At 59.3% G+C, this 12,741-nt stretch overlaps 1 protein-coding gene across 3 annotated transcripts in view; it reads left to right on the forward strand.

The window, feature by feature from the left end:
- The window catches only part of TANC2 (tetratricopeptide repeat, ankyrin repeat and coiled-coil containing 2), a 2,520,149-nt gene that overhangs the window by 1,050,406 nt on the left and 1,457,002 nt on the right, over window positions 1-12,741 (forward strand). The window lies entirely within an intron of this gene.

The following is a 12,741-nucleotide window of genomic DNA, read 5'->3' on the forward strand; positions in this document are numbered from 1 at the left end:
CACCAGCCACCGCACGACCCCCTACACTGCCCAAGCACAACTGCACTGCCCTAAACCCTGAAGCACCAGCCCCCGCACGATCCCCTACACTGTCCGAACAGCACTGCACTACTCCCTGAAACACCAGCACCCGCACGACCCCCTACACTGCCCGAACCCAACTGCACTGCCCTAAACCCTGAAACACCCCCCCTGCACGACCAGCTACACTGCCCGAACACTGCTGCACTGCCTTAAACCCTGAAACACCACCCCCAGCAAGACCCCTTACACTGCCCGAACACCACTGCACTGCCCTAAACCCTGAAACATCACCCCCTGCACGACCCCCTACACTGCCCGAACACCACTGCACTGCCCTTAACCCTAAAACACCACCCCAGGACGACCCCCTACACTGCCCAAACACCACTGCACTAAACCCTGAAACACCACCCCGCACGACCCCTACACTGCCAGAACACCACTTCACTGCCATAAACCCTGAAACATCACCCCCCGCATGACCCCCTACACTGTCCAAACACCATTGCACTGTCCTAAACCCTAAAACACCGGCCCCCGCACGACCCCCTACACTGCCCGAAAACCACTGCAGTGCTCGGAACCCTGAAACACCAGCCCCCGCACGACCCCTACACTGCCCGAACACCATTGGGCTGCCCTGAACCACCAGCCCCCGCACGACCCCCTACACTGCCCGTACACCACTGCACTGCCCTGAACCCTGAAACACCAGCCCCCGCACGACTCTCTACACTGCCCGAACACCACTTCACTGACCTAAACCCTGAAACACCAGCCCCGCACGACCCTCTACACTGCCGGAACACCACTTCACTGCCCTAAACCCTGAAACACCAGCCCGCGCACGACCCCCTCCACTGACCGAACACCACTGCACTGCCCTAAACCCTAAAACATAACCCCCAGCACGACCCCCTACACTGCCCGAACACTCCTGCACTGCCCTAAACCCTGAAACACCACCCCCTTAACGACCCCCTACACTGCCCGAACACCACTGCGCTGCCCTAAACCCTGAAACATGACCCCGTACACTGCCCGAGCACCACTGCACTAAACCCTGAAACACCACCCCCTGCACGACCCCATACACTGCCCGAACACAACTGCACTAAACCTTGAAACACCACCATCCAGCACGACCCCCTACACTGCCCAAACACCACTGCACTGCCCTAAACCCTGAAACACCAGCCCCCGCACGACCCCCTACACTGCCCGAACACCACTGCACTGCCATAAACCCTAAAAACCCAGCCTCAGCACAACCCCTCACAGTCTATACACCACTGCGCTGCCCTAAACCCTGAAACATGACCCCCTACACTGCCCGAGCGCCACTGCACTAAACCCTGAAACACCACCCCCTGCACGACCCCCTACACTGCCCGAACACAACTGCACTGCCCTAAACCTTGAAACACCGCCCCCAGCACGACCCCCTACACTGCCTGAAAACCACTGCACTGCCCTAAACCCTGAAACACCACCCCCTAATGACCCCCTACAATGCCCGAACACCACTGCGCTGCCCTAAACACTGAAACATGACCCCCTACACTGCCTGAGCACCACTGCACTAAACCCTGAAACACCACCCCCTGCACGACCCCCTACACTGCCTGAACACAACTGCACTGCCCTCAACCTTGAAACACCACCCCCAACACGACCCCCTACAGTGCCTGAAAACCACTGCACTGCCCTAAACCCTGAAACTCCACCCCCAGCCAGACCCCCTACACTTCCCGAAAACCACTGCACTGCTCTAAACCCTGAAACACCACCACCTGCGCGACCCCCTACAATGCCCGAACACCACTGCACTGCCCTAAAGCCTGAAACAGCAGCCCCAGCACGACCCCCTACACTGCCCGAACACCACTGCACTGCCCTAAAGCCTGAAATTCCAGCCCCAGCATGACCCCCTATACTGCCCGAACACCACTGCACTGCCCTAAAGCCTGAAACAGCCCCAGCATGACCTGCTACACTGCTTGAACACCGCCCCAGCACGACCCCCTACACTGCCCGAACACCACTGCACTGCCCTAAGCCCTGAAACACCAGCCCCCGCACGACCCCCTACACTGACGGAACACCACTGCACTGCCCTAAACCCTGAAGCACCAGCCCCCAGACGACCCCCTACACTGTTCGAGCACCACTGCACTAATACCTGAAACACCAGCACCTGCACAACCCCCTACACTGCCCGAAGACCACTTCACTACCCAAAACCCTGAAACACCACCACCCCTACACTGCCCGAACACCACTACACTGCCCTAAACCCTGAAACACCAGCCCCGGCACGACCCCCCACACTGCCCGAACACCAATGCACTGCCCTAAACCCTAAAACACCACCCCAGCACGACCCCCTACACTGCCCCAACACCACTGCACTGCCCTAAACCCTGAAACACCACCCCCAGCAAGACCCCCTACACTGCCCCAACACCACTGCACTGTACCCTGAAACACCAGCCCCCGCACGATCCCCTACACTGTCCGAACACCACTGCACTGCCGTAAACCCTAAAACACCAGCCCCAGAACGACCCCTCACACTGCCCGAACACAACTTCACTGCCCTAAACCTTGAAACACCACCCCCAGCATGACCCCCTACACTGCCCGAGCACCACTGCACTGCCATAAACCCTGAAGCACCAGCTCCCACACGACCCCCTACACTGCCCGAACACCACTGCACTGCCCTAAACCCTGAAGCACCAGCCCCCGCACGACCCCCTACACTGCCCGAACACCACTGCACTGCCCTAAACCCTAAAACACCACCCCCAGCACGACCCCATACACTGCCTGAACACCACTGCACTGCCCTAAACCCTAAAACACCACACCCCGCACGACCCCCTACACTGCCCGAACACGACTGCACTGCCCTAAACCCTAAAACACCACCCCCAGCACGACCCCCTACAATGCCCGAACACCACTGCACTGCCCTAAAACCTAAAACACCAGCCCCAGCACAACCCCCTACACTGCCCGAACACCACTGCACTGTCAGAAACCCTAAAACACCAGCCCCAGCACAACCCCCTACACTCCCCGGACACCACTGCACTGCCCTAAACCCTAAAACACCACACCCAGCACGACCCCCTACACTGCCCGAACACCACTGCACTGCCCTAAACCCTGAAACACCACCCCCAGCAAGACCCCCTACACTGCCCCAACACCACTGCACCCTGAAACACCAGCCCCCGCACGATCCCTTACACTGCCCGAACACCACTGCACTGCCGTAAACCCTAAAACACCACCCCCAGCATGACCCCCTACACTGCCCGAGCACCACTGCACTGCCATAAACCCTGAAGCACCAGCCCCCGCATGACCCCCTACACTGCCCGAACACCAGTGCACTGCCCTAAACCCTGAAGCACCAGCCCCCGCACGACCCCCTACACTGTCCGAACACCACTGCACTTATCCCTGAAACACCAGCACCCGCACGACCCCCTACACTGTCTGAACACCACTTCACTGCCCTAAACCCTGAAACACCACCCCCAGCATGACCCCCTACCCTGCCCGAACACAGCTGCACTGCCCTAAACCCTGAAACACCCCCCTGCACGACCACCTACACTGCACGAACACCGCTGCACTGCCTTAAACCCTGAAACACCCCCCTGCATGACACCCTACACTGCCTGAATAGCACTGCACTGCCCTAAACCCTAAAACTCCAGCCCCGGAACGACCCCCTACACTGCCCGAAAACCACTGCACTGCCATAAACCCTAAAAACCCAGCCTCAGCACAACCCCTCACACTGTCTGAACACCACTGCTCTGCCCTAAACCCTGAAACACCACCCCCTTCATGACCCCCTACACTGCCCGAACACCACTGCCCTAAACCCTGAAACACCACCCCCAGCAAGACCCCCTACACTGCCTGAAAACCACTGCACTGCCCTAAACCCTGAAACACCACCCCCAGCACGACCCCTTACACTGCCCGAACACCACTGCACTGCCCTTAACCCTAAAACACCACCCCCAGCATGACCCCCTACACTGCCCGAACACCCCTGCACTGCCCTAAACCCTGAAACACCCCCCCCTTAACGACCCCTACACTGCCCAAACACCACTGCGCTACCCTGAAACATGACCCCCTATACTGCCCGAGCACCACTGCACTCAACCCTGAAACACCACCCCCTGCACGAGCCCCTACACTGCCCCAACACCATTTCACTGCCCTAAACCGTGAAACACCACCCCCCGCACGACCACCTACACTGCCCGAACACCACTGTACTACCCTAAACCCTGAAACACCAGCCCCCGCACGACCCCCTACACTGCCCGAGCACCACTGCACTGCCCTAAACCCTGAAGCACCAGCCCCCGCACGATCCCCTACACTGTCCGAACAGCACTGCACTACTCCCTGAAACACCAGCACCCGCACGACCCCCTACACTGCCCGAACCCAACTGCACTGCCCTAAACCCTGAAACACCCCCCCTGCACGTCCAGCTACACTGCCCGAACACTGCTGCACTGCCTTAAACCCTGAAACACCCCCCTGCATGACACCCTACACTGCCCGAATAGCACAGCACTGCCCTAAACCCTAAAACTCCAGCCCCAGCACGACCCCCTACACTGCCCGAACACCACTGCACTGCCCTAAACCCTGAAACACCACCCCCAGCAAGACCCCTTACACTGCCCGAACACCACTGCACTGCCCTAAACCCTGAAACATCACCCCCTACACTGCCCGAACACCACTGCACTGCCCTTAACCCTAAAACACCACCCCAGGACGACCCCCTACACTGCCCAAACACCACTGCACTAAACCCTGAAACACCACCCCGCACGACCCCTACACTGCCCGAACACCACTTCACTGCCATAAACCCTGAAACATCACCCCCCGCATGACCCCCTACACTGTCCAAACACCATTGCACTGTCCTAAACCCTAAAACACCGGCCCCCGCACGACCCCCTACACTGCCCGAAAACCACTGCAGTGCTCGGAACCTTGAAACACCAGCCCCCGCACGACCCCTACACTGCCTGAACACCATTGGGCTGCCCTGAACCACCAGCCCCCGCACGACCCCCTACACTGCCCGTACACCACTGCACTGCCCTGAACCCTGAAACACCAGCCCCCGCACGACTCTCTACACTGCCCGAACACTACTTCACTGCCCTAAACCCTGAAACACCAGCCCCGCACGACCCTCTACACTGCCCGAACACCACTTCACTGCCCTAAACCCTGAAACACCAGCCCGCGCACGACCCCCTACACTGCCCGAACACCACTGCACTGCCCTAAACCCTAAAACATAACCCCCAGCACGACCCCCTACACTGCCCGAACACTCCTGCACTGCCCTAAACCCTGAAACACCACCCCCTTAACGACCCCCTACACTGCCCGATCACCACTGCGCTGCCCGAAACCCTGAAACATGACCCCGTACACTGCCCGAGCACCACTGCACTAAACCCTGAAACACCACCCCCTGCACGACCCCATACACTGCCCGAACACCACTGCACTGCCCTAAACACTGAAACACCAGCCCCCGCACGACCCCCTACACTGCCCGAACACCACTGCACTGCCATAAACCCTAAAAACCCAGCCTCAGCACAACCCCTCACACTGTCTGTACACCACTGCGCTGCCCTAAACCCTGAAACATGACCCCCTACACTGCCCGAGCCCCACTGCACTAAACCCTGAAACACCACCCCCTGCACGACCCCCTACACTGCCAGAACACAACTGCACTGCCCTAAACCTTGAAACACCGCCCCCAGCACGACCCCCTACACTGCCTGAAAACCACTGCACTGCCCTAAACCCTGAAACACCACCCCCTGCAAGATCCCCTACACTGCCCGAACACCACTGCACTGCCCTAAACCCTAAAAAATCACCCCCAGCACGACCCCCTACACTGCCCTAAACCCTGAAACACCCCCCCTAATGACCCCCTACAATGCCCGAACACCACTGCGCTGCCCTAAACACTGAAACATGACCCCCTACACTGCCCGAGCACCACTGCACTAAACCCTGAAACACCACCCCCTGCACGACCCCCTACACTGCCCCAACACCACTGCACTGCCCTCAACCTTGAAACACCACCCCCAGCACGACCCCCTACAGTGCCTGAAAACCACTGCACTGCCCTAAACCCTGAAACTCCACCCCCAGCCAGACCCCCTACACTTCCCGAAAACCACTGCACTGCTCTAAACCCTGAAACACCACCACCTGCGCGACCCCCTACAATGCCCGAACACCACTGCACTGCCCTAAAGCCTGAAACAGCAGCCCCAGCACGACCCCCTACACTGCCTGAACACCACTGCACTGCCCTAAAGCCTGAAATTCCAGCCCCAGCATGACCTCCTATACTGCCCGAACACCACTGCAATGGCCTAAAGCCTGAAACAACAGCCCCAGCATGACCCGCTACACTGCCCGAAAACCACTGCACTGCCCTAAGCCCTGAAACACCACCCCCAGCACGACCCCTATACTGCCCGAACGCCACTGCCCTAAACCCTGAAACACCAGCCCCTGCACGACCCCTTCACTACCCAAAACCCTGAAACACCACCACCCCTACACTGCCCGAACACCACTACACTGCCCTAAACCCTGAAACACCAGCCCCCGCACGACCCCCTACACTGACCGAACACCACTGCACTGCCCTAAACCCTGAAACACCACCCCCAGCACGACCCCTATACTGCCCGAACGCCACTGCCCTAAACCCTGAAACACCAGCCCCTGCATGACCCCCTACACTGCCCGAAGACCACTTCACTACCCAAAACCCTGAAACACCACCACCCCTACACTGCCCGAACACCACTACACTGCCCTAAACCCTGAAACACCAGCCCCGGCACGACCCCCTACACTGCCCGAACACCACTGCACTGCCCTAAACCCTAAAACACCACCCCAGCACGACCCCCTATACTGCCCCAACACCACTGCACTGCCCTAAACCCTGAAACACCACCCCCAGCAAGACCCCCTACACTGCCCCAACACCACTGCACTGTACCCTGAAACACCAGCCCCCGCACGATCCCCTACACTCCCCGGACACCACTGCACTGCCCTAAACCCTAAAACAGCAGCCCCAGCACGACCACTCACACTGTCCGAACGCCACTGCACTGCCCTAAACCCTGAAACACCACCCCCTGCACGACCCCCTACACTGTCCGAACACCACTGCACTGCCCTTAACCCTAAAACACCACCCCAGGACGACCCCCTACACTGCCCAAACACCACTGCACTAAACCCTGAAACACCACCCCCGCACGGCCACCTACACTGCCCGAAGACCACTGCACTGCCCTAAACCCTGAAACACCAGCCCCCGCACGACCCCCTACACTGCCAAAACACCACTGCACTGCCATAAACCCTAAAAACCCAGCCTCAGCACAACCCCTCACACTGTCTGTACACCAGTGCACTGCCCTAAACCCTGAAGCACCAGCCCCCGCACGACCCCCTACACTGTCCGAACACCACTGCACTTATCCCTGAAACACCAGCACCCGCACGACCCCCTACCCTGCCCGAACACAGCTGCACTGCCCTAAACCCTGAAACACCCCCCTGCACGACCACCTACACTGCACGAACACCGCTGCACTGCCTTAAACCCTGAAACACCCCCCTGCACGACCACCTACACTGCCCGAATAGCACTGCACTGCCCTAAACCCTAAAACTCCAGCCCCGGAACGACCCCCTACACTGCCCGAACACCACTGCACTGCCCTAAACCACCACCCCAGCACGACCCCCTACACTGCCCCAACACCACTGCACTGCCCTAAACCCTGAAACACCACCCCCAGCAAGACCCCCTACACTGCCCCAACACCACTGCACTGTACCCTGAAACACCAGCCCCCGCACGATCCCCTACACTGTCCGAACACCACTGCACTGCCGTAAACCCTAAAACACCAGCCCCAGAACGACCCCTCACACTGCCCGAACACAACTTCACTGCCCTAAACCTTGAAACACCACCCCCAGCATGAACCCCTACACTGCCCGAGCACCACTGCACTGCCATAAACCCTGAAGCACCAGCTCCCGCACGACCCCCTACACTGCCCGAACACCACTGCACTGCCCTAAACCCTAAAACACCACCCCCAGCACGACCCCATACACTGCCCGAACACCACTGCACTGCCCTAAACCCTAAAAATCCACACCCAGCACGACCCCCTACACTGCCCGAACACGACTGCACTGCCCTAAACCCTAAAACACCACCCCAGCACGACCCCCTACACTGCCCGAACACCACTGCACTGTCAGAAACCCTAAAACACCAGCCCCAGCACAAACCCCTACACTCCCCGGACACCACTGCACTGCCCTAAACCCTAAAACACCAGCCCCAGCACGACCACTCACACTGTCCGAACGCCACTGCACTGCCCTAAACCCTGAAACACCACCCCCCGCACGACCCCTACACTGCCCGAACACCACTGCACTGCCATAAACCCGAAAAACCCAGCCTCAGCACAACCCCTCACACTGTCTGAACACCACTGCACTGCCCTAAACCCTGAAACACCACCCCCAGCAAGACCCCTTACACTGCCCGAACACCACTGCACTGCCCTAATCCCTGAAACACCACCCCGCACGACCCCCTACACTGCCCGAACACCACTTCACTGCCCTAAACCTTGAAACACCACCCCCACTACACTGCCCGAACACCACTGCACTGCCCTAAACCCTGAAACACCACCCCCTGCACGACCCCCTACACTGTCCGAACACCACTGCACTGCCCTTAACCCTAAAACACCACCCCAGGACGACCCCCTACACTGCCCAAACACCACTGCACTAAACCCTGAAACACCACCCCCGCACAGCCACCTACACTGCCCGAAGACCACTGCACTGCCCTAAACCCTGAAACACCAGCCCCCGCACGACCCCCCACACTGACCGAACACCACTGCACTGCCCTAAACCCTGAAGCACCAGATCCCACATGACCCCCTACACTGTCCGAACACCACTGCACTAATCCCTGAAACACCAGCACCCGCACGACCCCCTACACTGTCTGAACACCACTGCACTGCCTTAAACCCTGAAACACCCCCCTGCATGACACCCTACACTGCCCGAATAGCACTGCACTGCCTTAAATCCTAAAACTCCAGCCCCAGCACGACCCCCTACACTGCCCGAACACCACTGCACTGCCCTAAACCCTGAAACATGACCCCCTTCACTGCCCGACCACCACTGCACTAAACCCTGAAACACCACCCCCTGCACGACCCCCTACACTGCCCGAACACAACTGCACTGCCCTAAACCTTGAAACACCGCCCCCAGCACGACCCCCTACACTGCCTGAAAACCACTGCACTGCCCTAAACCCTGAAACACCACCCCCTGCAAGATCCCCTACACAGCCCGAACACCACTGCACTGCCCTAAACCCTAAAAAATCACCCCCAGCACGACCCCCTACACTGCCCGAACACCGCTGCACTGCCCTAAACCCTGAAACACTACCCCCAGCAAGACCCCCTACACTGCCCGAACACTGCTGCACTGCCCTAACCCCTGAAACATCACCTCCAGCAAGACCCCCTACACTGCCCAAACATCACTGCCCTAAACCCTGAAACACCAGCCCCAGCACGACCTCCTACACTGCCCGAACGCCACTGCCCTAAACCCTTAAACACCAGCCCCCGCACGACCCCCTACACTGCCTGAACATTACTGAACTGAACCCTGAAACACCATCCCCTGCACAACCCCGTACTCTGCCTGGACACCACTGCACTGCCCTTAACCCTAAAACACCACCCCAGCACGACCCCCTACACTGCCTGAACACCACTGCCCTTAACCCTGAAACTCCACCCCCAGCCAGACCCCCTACACTTCCCGAAAACCACTGCACTGCTCTAAACCCTGAAACACCAGCCCCCGCACGACCCCCTACACTGACCGAACACCACTGCACTGCCCTAAACCCTGAAGCACCAGCCCCCCCACGACCCCCTACACTGCCCGAACGCCACTGCCCTAAACCCTGAAACACCAGCCCCCGCACGACCCCCTATACTGCCCGAACACCACTGCACTGCCCTAAACCCCCACCCCAGCACGACCCCCTACACTGCCCCAACACCACTGCCCTGCCCTAAACCCCCACCCCAGCAAGACCCCCTACACTGCCCCAACACCACTGCACCCTGAAACACCAGCCCCCGCACGATCCCTTACACTGCCCGAACACCACTGCACTGCCGTAAACCCTAAAACACCAGCCCCAGAACGACCCCTCACACTGCCCGAACACAACTGCACTGCCCTAAACCTTGAAACACCACCCCCAGCATGACCCCCTACACTGCCCGAGCACCACTGCACTGCCATAAACCCTGAAGCACCAGCCCCCGCACGACCCCCTAAACTGCCCGAACACCAGTGCACTGCCCTAAACCCTGAAACACCACCCCCAGCATGACCCCCTACCCTGCCCGAACACAGCTGCACTGCCCTAAACCCTGAAACACCCCCCTGCACGACCACCTACACTGCCCGAACACCGCTGCACTGCCTTAAACCCTGAAACACCCCCCTGCATGACACCCTACACTGCCCGAATAGCACTGCACTGCCCTAAACCCTAAAACTCCAGCCCCAGAACGACCCCCTACACTGCTCGAACACCACTGCACTGCCATAAACCCTAAAAACCCAGCCTCAGCACAACCCCTCACACTGTCTGAACACCACTGCTCTGCCCTAAACCCTGAAACACCACCCCCAGCATGACCCCCTACACTGCCCGAACACCACTGCCCTAAACCCTGAAACACCACCCCCAGCATGACCCCCTACACTGCCCGAACACCACTGCCCTAAACCCTGAAACACCACCCCCAGCAAGACCCCCTACACTGCCTGAAAACCACTGCACTGCCCTAAACCCTGAAACACCACCCCCAGCACGACCCCTTACACTGCCCGAACACCACTGCACTGCCCTTAACCCTAAAACACCACCCCCAGCATGACCCCCTACACTGCCCGAACACCACTGCACTAAACCCTGAAACACCCCCCCCTTAACGACCCCTACACTGCCCGAACACCACTGTACTACCCTAAACCCTGAAACACCAGCCCCCGCACGACCCCCTACACTGCCTGAGCACCACTGCACTGCCCTAAACCCTGAAGCACCAGCCCCCGCACGACCCCCTACACTGCCTGAGCACCACTGCACTGCCTTAAACCCTGAAACACCAACCCCCGCACGACCCCCTACACTGCCCGAACACCTCTGCACTGCCATAAACCCTAAAAACCCAGCCTCAGCACAACCCCTCACACTGTCTGAACACCACTGCACTGCCCTAAACCCTGAAACACCACCCCCAGCAAGACCCCTTACACTGCCCGAACACCACTGCACGGCCCTAATCCCTGAAACACCACCCCCGCACGACCCCCTACACTCCCCGAACACCACTTCACTGCCCTAAACCTTGAAACACCACCCCCACTACACTGCCTGAACACCACTGCACTGCCCTAAACCCTGAAACATCACCCCCTGCACGACCCCCTACACTGCCCGAACACCACTGCACTGCCCTTAACCCTAAAACACCACCCCAGGACGACCCCCTACACTGCCCAAACACCACTGCACTAAACCCTGAAACACCACCCCGCACGACCCCTACACTGCCCGAACACCACTTCACTGTCATAAACCCTGAAACATCACCCCCCGCATGACCCCCTACACTGTCCAAACACCATTGCACTGTTCTAAACCCTAAAACACCGGCCCCCGCACGACCCCCTACACTGCCCGAACACCATTGGGCTGCCCTGAACCACCAGCCCCCGCACGACCCCCTACACTGCCGTACACCACTGCACTGCCCTGAACCCTGAAACACCAGCCCCCGCACGACTCTCTACACTGCCCGAACACCACTTCACTGCCCTAAACCCTGAAACACCACCCCCCGCACGACCACCTACACTGCCCGAACACCACTGTACTACCCTAAACCCTGAAACACCAGCCCCGCACGACCCTCTACACTGCCCGAACACCACTTCACTGCCCTAAACCCTGAAACACCAGCCCCTGCACGACCCCCTACACTGCCCGAACACCACTGCACTGCCCTAAACCCTAAAACATAACCCCCAGCACGACCCCCTACACTGCCCGAACACCCCTGCACTGCCCTAAACCCTGAAACACCCCTCCCTTAACGACCCCCTACACTGCCCGAACACCACTGCGCTGCCCTAAACCCTGAAACATGACCCCGTACACTGCCCGAGCACCACTGCAGTAAACCCTGAAACACCACCCCCTGCACGACCCCATACACTGCCCGAACACAACTGCACTGCCCTAAACCTTGAAACACCACCATCCAGCACGACCCCCTACACTGCCCAAACACCACTGCACTGCCCTAAACCCTGAAACACCAGCCCCCGCACGACCCCCTACACTGCCCGAACACCACTGCACTGCCATAAACCCTAAAAACCCAGCCTCAGCACAACCCCTCACACTGTCTGTACACCACTGCGCTGCCCTAA

The sequence above is a fragment of the Triturus cristatus genome, chromosome 1_1, assembly GCF_964204655.1.
Source record: "Triturus cristatus chromosome 1_1, aTriCri1.1, whole genome shotgun sequence".
Taxonomy (NCBI): domain Eukaryota; kingdom Metazoa; phylum Chordata; class Amphibia; order Caudata; family Salamandridae; genus Triturus; species Triturus cristatus.